This window comes from Neomonachus schauinslandi, chromosome 1, assembly GCF_002201575.2.
Source record: "Neomonachus schauinslandi chromosome 1, ASM220157v2, whole genome shotgun sequence".
Classification (NCBI taxonomy): domain Eukaryota; kingdom Metazoa; phylum Chordata; class Mammalia; order Carnivora; family Phocidae; genus Neomonachus; species Neomonachus schauinslandi.
The window spans coordinates 135,545,653-135,554,918 of NC_058403.1; the positions used below are offsets into that span (position 1 = coordinate 135,545,653).

At 41.9% G+C, this 9,266-nt stretch overlaps 1 pseudogene; it reads right to left on the reverse strand.

Moving 5' to 3' along the window:
* Positions 1–5,397: 5,397 nt before the first annotated feature.
* LOC110570770 lies at positions 5,398–6,153 on the reverse strand (annotated as a pseudogene).
* Between the last annotated feature and the right edge of the window lie 3,113 nt (positions 6,154–9,266).

The following is a 9,266-nucleotide window of genomic DNA, read 5'->3' on the forward strand; positions in this document are numbered from 1 at the left end:
CTGGATTTGCTCTGCAGGCTGCTATGTGCCAACCCCTGCTGAACAAATCAGACCCCCGATGCAGTTTCTGCCTGACACTTTCCTGTCCTCCTCCTCGCTCTCTCCTTTCCAGTCGCGCTGGCTCCCTGAAGACGCTAGAACGCTCCAGGCGTTCTCCTGCCTTAGCGAGTGGGTTCTACCTTCCCTCTGCCCTCGAAGCTTTTCCTTTGGCTACCTGTCACCTCGTTCAAGCCTTCGTACAAAACTTACCTTTTCAATCAGGCCCATCGGGACACCCTATTTAATAGAGCACCTGCCTCCCCACCTCCACGGCACCCTACATCACCCTTACTCTTTCCCTCTCTAATTTCCTTCTCTGATTTTCTTTCCATAGCACCTTTTACTCTTAAGTATAGTTTAGAATTTATTTATTAAGCCATTTACTGTCTATCCAGAATGTAACCGGCACAAGTGCAGAGTTATCTGTCAGGGTTCAATCAGAGCAGCAGAACCACTATGAGAAATAGGGAATAGGATTTATTCTAGGGATTAGTCAGTAGGCAGTTGTGAGGGCAGGTGGGCAGCTATGCAGGCTACTGCCTCTACATCTGGTTGGAGCCTGAAGTCACCATGAGTCAATGATTCAGGAAGGAATCCTGGATGTACACGAGAGCAGGAACAACGTGGAATTCACAAGGACTAATACAGACAAACTGGAACCTACATCTGTCACTCACGAACCTAAACTCAGTGCTATAGGAATCTGCAGGAGAATTGGCCCCTTTTGCCATAAGCAGCACCACGCTGGGCTCAGGCCACCAGAGAAGCAGGAGGAGGAGACCCAGCAGGACCCGAAGATCACGCAATAGCACATTAGGAAGGCAATCCAGCAGATCAGCTCCAACATGCACAAGCTACAGCGGTGCCTGGTGCCCTGCACTGACCTTCAGAGGCTAATGGCTGTAGCTTTACTCTTGCCTTTCAGATAGTATGCAGATTTCTCCTATGGCCATCCCTAACCCAGAACCATACAGAGAGGAAATTCTGGGAAATGTAGTTCCAGCTTAGATAGGTTGGCACATTATAAAGCCACCACAGAGAGGAGTAATACTGTCTGTTTGTTTTACTGAAGAATCAGAATCCCAAGGACTTAAAGCAGTGCCTGGCACATTGTAGATGCTTAAAAAATAGTTGATGAATGAATGAATGATACTTTGATGGATATTTGATTCATGCCAGCTCCTCTACTTGTATGCAAGTTCCTGAGAGCCGAGAGCATGTGTTTTATGCCCACCATTGTATCATCAGCACCTAGCACACACAACCACTCTCTGTGCAGCCTCTCTGTGCAAGAAACTCTTCCCAGTAGCCAAAAATAGATACCTAATGTTATCTCTGCAAGAATGCCAAAGGGTAGCCAACACAGACCCGCAGCAACATTTCCTAAAGTCCTTTCTCCAAACTCCAAGGCTGCCCCAAGGCTTGTGCATCCCTCCCTCAGCTCACAACGCACACCCCCAAATTACTCCCTCACCACTCTTCACCACACCCACTTCAATTTTAGCATATGTGCTGCCGAAGCGAGCACACCACCACACCCACTTCACCTTCTTACATTGATCCTTCTCTCCCTTACCTTTCTATATAAATCTCCTTATCCCCTACACCCCACCCACCACCAAACACCCTAACGCACATCAGAAGGCCACAGTGAGCTGACAGATTCAATCTCCCTTAGATTGCATATGTGTGTGAGGGTATACATATATACATATATAACTGTAATATATTTATTATATATTATTAATATATATTAAATATCTTTTATTTTCTCCCTCCTACTGAATAAATGAACGAAGAAACAAATAAAGCAAATGAATGAATGAATTTGAAAACCAGTGGTCTAAACTACTATTCTTCCTTTTAGCAGCCTTGCAATTGCAGGAGCTCTTTACTGACACTAAGACTGGGAGCACATGATAAATTAAGTCCTTTGGATATTAATGTGATAGAATCAAACCAAGTGATATTTCAAATATATATATATATATATATATATGAACACATAGTGGATGAAAATATTGTGCAAACTATTGGGTCATAACAACATTAAAAATAGAAGAAATCAAGATTATTGAGAAAATTACACAGATGCTAGGAGATATGAATTTGTCATTTAAAATATTTTTAAAAGACGATTTTGTACTCATGAAAGAAACTGAAGAAGACACAAAGAAATGGAAAAATGTTCCATGCTCATGGATTGGAAGAAAAAATATTATGAAGATGTAAATGCTACCTAGAGCAATCTACACATTTAATACAATCCCTATCAAAATACCAACCACTTTTTTTAAAGAAATGGAACAGATAATCCTAAAATTTGTAGGGAACCAGAAAAGACCCCAAATAGCCAGAGGAATATTGAAAAAGAAAAGCAAAGCTGGTGGCATCACAATTCCGGACTTCCAGCTCTATTACAAAGCTGTCATCATCAAGACAGCATGGTACTGGCACAAAAACAGACACATAGATCAATGGAACAGAATAGAGAGCCCAGAAATGGACCCTCCACTCTATGGTCAACTAATCTTTGACAAAGCAGGAAAGATTGTCCAATGGCAAAAAGACAGTCTCTTCAACAAATGGTGTTGGGAAGATTGGATAGCCACATGCAAAAGAATGAAACTGGACCGTTTCCTTACACCACACACAAAAATAGACTCCAAATGGTTGAAAGACCTCAATGTGAGACAGGAGTCCATCAAAATCCTAGAAGAGAACACAGGCAGCAACCTCTTCAACCTCAGCCGCAGCATCTTCTTCCTAGACACATCACCAAAGGCAAGAGAAGCAAGGGCAAAAATGAACTATTGGGACTTCATCAAGATAAAACCGCTTTTGCACAGCAAAAGAAACAGTCAACAAAACCAAAAGACAACCAACAGAATGGGAGAAGATATTGGCAAATGACATATCACATAAAGGGCTAGTATCAAAAATCTATAAAGAACTTAACAAACTCAACACCCAAAGAACAAATAATCCAATCAAGAAATGGGCAGAAGACATGAACAGACATTTTTCCAAAGAAGACAATCGAATGGCCAACAAACACATGAAAAAGTGCTCCATATCGCTTGGCATCACGGAAATCCAAATCAAAACCTCAGTGAGATACCACTTCACACCAGTGTTGGCGGGGATGCGGAGAAAGGGGAACCCTCCTACACTGTCGGTAGGAATGCAAGCTGGCTCAGCCACTCTGGAAAATAGTATGGAGGTTCCTCAAAAAGTTAAAAATAGAGCTACCATATGACCCAGCAATTGCACTACTGGGTATTTATCCCAAAGATACAAAAGTAGGGATCCGAAAGGGTATGTCACCCCAATGTTTAGAGCAGCAATGTCCACAATAGCCAAACTATGGAAAGAGCCCAGATGTCCATCAACAGATGAATGGATAAAGATGTGGTATATATATACAATGGAATATTATGCAGCCATCAAAAGGAATGAAATCTTGCCATTTGCAATGACTGGATGGAACTGGAGGGTATTATGATGAGTGAAATAAGTCAATCAGAGAAAGACATGTATCATATGATGTCACTGATATGAGGAATTCTTAATCTCAGGAAACAAACTGAGGGTTGCTGGAGTGGGGGGGGTGGGAGGGATGGGGTGGCTGGGTGATAGACATTGGGGAGGGTATGTACTATGGTGAGCACTGTGAATTGTGTAAGACTGTTGAATCAGAGACCTGTACCTCTGAAACAAATAATACATTATATGTTAAAAAAAAAAAAAGAAGAAGAAGAAGATAGTAGGAAGGGAAAATGAAGTTGGGGAATTCAGAGGGGGAGACAAACCATGAGAGACTATGGACTCTGAGAAACAAACTGAGGGTTCTAGAGGGGAGGGGGGTGGGGGGGTGGGTTAGCCTGGTGATGGGTATTAAAGAGTGCATGTACTGAATGGAGCACTGGGTGTTATATGCAAACAATGAATCATGGAACACTACATCAAAAACTAATGATGTCATGTATGGTGATTAACATAAAAAAAATCACATAGGGATTTACTTAACTTTGAGGGATATCCTCATACTAAACTGTATAATTTTCAATTATCTTTAAAATTGTATCTATTACTGCTAAATAAATGTTTTCTAAGTCCTAAAAAAAATTTTTTTTTAAAAAGACAATTTTGTTTCATGCCTTTGTGCTTATGTTATCTATTAAGTAATAGTAATAAAGCCAAAATTATTGACTTCATAAAGGCACTGACAATAAAGAAATAGGTAATATAAAAATATTTTATTTGGCTTTGAAACACTATATATGTAAATATATACATATATAAAAACACACATGCAAGGTGTATATATATATATATATGTATATATATATATATATATAAAACATTTATATTCAGGAAAAGTGGTCTAAAATTTACTCCTGATAACTCACAAAGTGGATAATCCTCAGGCAAAAATAATCCAGCTTTAGCCTTCTTCAAACAGAGAATTAAATGTTCTCTGGATATATAGACAATAGAGGACAAAAAACAGGGTTGTACATCTCTGGCACATTTCAAGCAGAGCAAAGAAATTCCCAGGAAATCCCCAACCCACTGCCACATTTATTCTGAGCCAAGGTCGAATCAGGAGGGAAGTGAATCGTGCATCCTTAATTCCTCCTGAAGCTTCATTCCTAGAACAAAGATAAAGACTTTCCCTAGACTTCACCCCCAAATCAGGGAACAACTTCATATTATCTAAAAGATGATCCAATATGTGTGAATAATAATAAAACCAAGCTAAAAATCCTTCAGCCACTGGGGTTTGTGATCAATTGATTCTGGAATGAGTCATCTCCAGAATAAACTTCCCCGTCTTTCCTAGGACAGACTATGCAAATAGTCCTCACTAATTTTTCCCTCACTCTGGAGTTGCTAAAATCAGACAACTTTGGTGTTGTTTATAACACAAACCACTATGAATTGTTGGGTAAAGTCCCCATAATCTCAAAGTGGACTGTTTCTACCTGAGGAAACAGCACAGCTCAGCAATGAGTGAGCTACCTATGCAGACATCTGTAAAAACCAACTTGGTGACTCATTGTTAAGTGGTCATCTTAAAAGAATCATAGTTATGAATCAATTTGCAATCAATTCTCTATAAAAGAAAGCCCTGACTAACTTAGTTCAATGAATCATAGAAATCAAGAGGAACAATGTGAAAAATTAAGAAAGAGATAGAGGTGAGGGGAAAATGTGGTATGATGGAGTCAAATTTCATGGCTGACAGTGAGAAACCAGGGAAGATACAATATGCTCCTATTATTGACAGGGGAGAACTGTTTTGTTTTTTTTTTTTAAGTCTGATCTTATTTATTTGTTAATCTTTAGAAAATCTCATTTTTGACTGGCCTCAGACTTAGAGGTACAAGCTCTCAGGGAAGACGGCCTCTGTTCCTCGGCAATCTGTTCCTGGCGTTTTTCTTTGGTCTCCTTCATTGTCTTGGCCAGAAGTTTAGCCTATTCTGCAGCCTCTTCCTTATTTTTCTTAGTACACCGTTTCTTCAGAGCAATACACCATTGTTTATGTTGGAGGGCACAAGATGCTGAGTCTTGGGTGCTTTGGTTCTAGGTTTCTTACCTTCTTCATTTGGGGGCTTTCTCACAACATATGGGCAGACATCATCTTCTTTAGAGAGCGTGAAAAGCTTGTGGATTCTGCTAGCTCTTTTGGAACCCCAGGCGATGAGGCACAGTAATATCAGTAAGTCCAGGAATGTTCTATCCAACCCACCCCCCCCCTTTTTTTTTTACAATAACCAAGTTGACAACACTGAGATTGGCATCCACAATATAACCCCAAGCAGATTTGCGCCTTCTCTCTCCAGTCCTCCTTGGTCTGTAGCAGGAATGCCCCTCACTCAGCAGCAGGCGGACACGGCCATGGGTCAGGACAGCCTGCTCCGTGGGGAAGCCTTGTTTGTCATCGCCGCCACTGATTCGGACCACGTAACCCTTCCATTCTTCACCCACAGCAGCAGCAGCAGCTTCTGTGGCCTTATGCTGCTCATAAAAGCTACGAAGTTGGCATTCATCGTCCACTTCAATGAGTTTCTGGCAACCAGTAGCTGGGAAAGAGATGTTCAGCTCCATCCTGAAGCAGCCTACCGCCTCCCAGAAGCCACAAAAAAGAGCAGGAGCATTGTTTTTAAATGGCAAGAAGTACCTGTCTGCTCTGAGAGTACTTAACACTTCCTAAATGCATGACCTAAGTCATTCACTCAGAGAATGTGACCAAGCCCCTTTGAGCTTATAATAATAATAATCACTTGGACATAATGAACTTGACTTTCACTATGAAATAACAAGGCATAAAAGGAACAGAAAGTTCCACTACTTACCCTCCTGCATTTTCTGCTTTACGCAGGGGAAGGAGGAAATGACTCAGCTTCCTCCAAGTTCTGGCCATCTCCATTTCTCCAACTTATTTCTATGTACAGGGTAAAAATCCTATACTCATGCAGCAAATACTTACAGAGCATGTACTATGTGTCTAATAGTTTGAACAAACATACATAACCTATCTTGCCATATTTATTATTAAATATATTTTTTTCCAATTGTGTTTCTGACATTTTTCTTTGGTTTTGAACTATATTTTCAACAATTCTTTAAATTTAACTTATGGATATCTTGCATTTAGAGCAAACCATTTTGTAGAATAATTTTCCCATTCCTGAGTTTCCTATCTCTAGGTCAGCTAGAGTTTACCTTTGCATCATTTTTTAGGAAACTTTCTTTGGTAGCTACTTAGCTTATCTTTTCAGAAATGGAACTAAATATATATATATATGCAAGAATAAAATTCTTGTACCATTCTTATACCAAATCTTTGCCCATATATCCCTGTCATCTATGCTCTTCTAAACTTTAATACTATAGGGGCACCTGGGTGGCTCATTTGGTTGACCGTCTGCCTTTGGCTCGGGTCAGGATCCCAGTGTCCTGGGATTGAGCCCCATGTCAGGCTCCCTGCTTGGCAGGGAGTCTGCTTCTCTTTCTCTCTCTGCCTGTCGCTCCCCCACTCGTGCTCTCTCTCACCCACTCTCTCTTTCAAATAAATAAGTAAAATCTTAAAAAAAAATAATAATACTATAGAGAGAATATCAGAGGGAAATAAGATTCGCCTCCTTTGCAGGCCACATGATTTTCTCCCTGGATGCTTTGGAAGAATTTAAAACTTTTTTAAATTACCAGGATATGGCTAGATACGTTTTCATTAATACAGACACATGCTGCATGAGTGATTTCTACGTACATAATCCAGGCTCCCAGAGATCAGACAAGTTTTCCTCTATCATATATCTGAATGTCACTCTCGCCCTTTCACTCTGATCTCCTTTTCAGAAACCTCAATTATCTCTGTCTAATCACTGCCTTCCGATTCTAAGCTATTCATCTGTCATTAAACTCCTTGTCCTTTTTCTCTCCATCCTGAAAAGTGGGCTCTCCATTTTTCTTTCCACTATTGGCTCCTCTGGGTTTTCCCTACTTTTTCAGCCCAGAGGGAGGTAAGGCTTACTCTGGCCTAGTGTTTCCCCCAGCAACTGAAAGGATGGGTTCACTTATTTCTCCGGACTGTCCTTGGGATTCTTCTGTCAGATGATGATGCAGGGGGCCGGCTGATGTCAATATCTATTTCCTATGCAGCCTCGAGTAAATGGTACGCAGTGGGAGCCAAGGGCGTTCCCAGTGGAGAAATATCTCCGCACAGCTTCTCCCATCGTTGGTGAAGCTGCACAACTTCCAGTGTTCTGCATCGGGCTTGCTGTTTGCCAGGCATCCACGCCAGGTAACAGCTGTGCCTCTGCCCCCTCCCGTCTCGGTCCTGCTGCCAGCCACGTCCGGCACAGGCCACCCTGCTGGATGCCTTCCCTTGGCTGTCCTGTGAAACCCGCTGCCTCCCACTGCTGTTAGTTCTAGTCCTCTGGGCTGCAGGAGTGGAATAGAGACCCCAAAGTGTGCTCTCTAGGACCCCAAGACCCGCACTGCACATTTCCACCCTGTACTCCACAGAACGGGGAGGGTAAATTCAACCAAGCTCTCCTCCCCGACTGCATCTGAGGGTGGATCCCCCCGTCGTGCTGTCCCGCTCAGAATAATGACAGCACTTACAAACGCTGGAGACTCCCTTTGCCATTAACCGATGGTGAATTGAGCTATAAAACAAAATCCACCATGTGCATTTTAAATCCTGTATCCAGTTCATCAGTATACCACATATTATCACCTAGAAACCATAACATTACAGTATTATTTTGCAGTAGTGTTGGTTCTTCTCTTGGTACATTTGAATATTCTCCCCTCAGAACACATGACAAAGCTGGAAAATAATCTCCTCTCCTTCTCTGCCAAAACTATCTTCTTACTTTTCTCCTAGTCCTAAACCCGACTGAGGTGTCCTGGGTCAGCAATGCATAGCTCAGGCTGCTGTAAGACACACAGATGCACAGACCATTTGACCTTGCATGCACAAACACAGACAACCCCTTGTAATAACATTCTTACTTGAGAGTCTGCAAAGTGCTTGCACCTAGGCTATTTCCCTTATTCTTCTTAAGATCTACGTAAGAGAAAACATGAATACTTTGTCTTACAGATCACAGGAATGTTCTCAGCAACCTTTACAGCTCTGCCCCAATAACACCTTTGCCCTGGACATCCTCTGATAAGTCCCCATTACTTAAGTCTCCCCAGCCTCTGGCAATCTCTCCAGGCTGCCTTCCAAATTTGCTTGCTTGGGCTTGCAGGTTCTCTGTTACTGATCCTTCACTTTGGGTCACTGGACTAGGAGTGGGCATTTCAGACATCCACTTGTGCCCTGCCCTGCCCTCCCGTAGCCGGCAGCCCTGGTTCCAGTCACACTCTGCTCCATGCCCTCAGCTGTGAGCCAGCCCCTCTCATTCCTACACTGAGTCTGGGCTGAGCCCTGGACTCCCCAGTTACCTAGGAGAGAAAGACAAATATAGATGTGTAAATTAGGCCCCAGAGGAGGCAGAATATACAGTGAATACATAATCTGCCAGGCCAGGCAGCCCAACTTAGAAATGAAACCAAGTCATCTACTAAGAGTGTGACCCTGGACAAGTGTCTAACCTTTTAAAGTCTCTATTTCTCAACTATTAAAAAGATATAATGATAATACATCTTCCTCCCAAAGACTTTTTGTAAATATCAAATGAGATGGGTGTAAGTTAAGTGCTAAG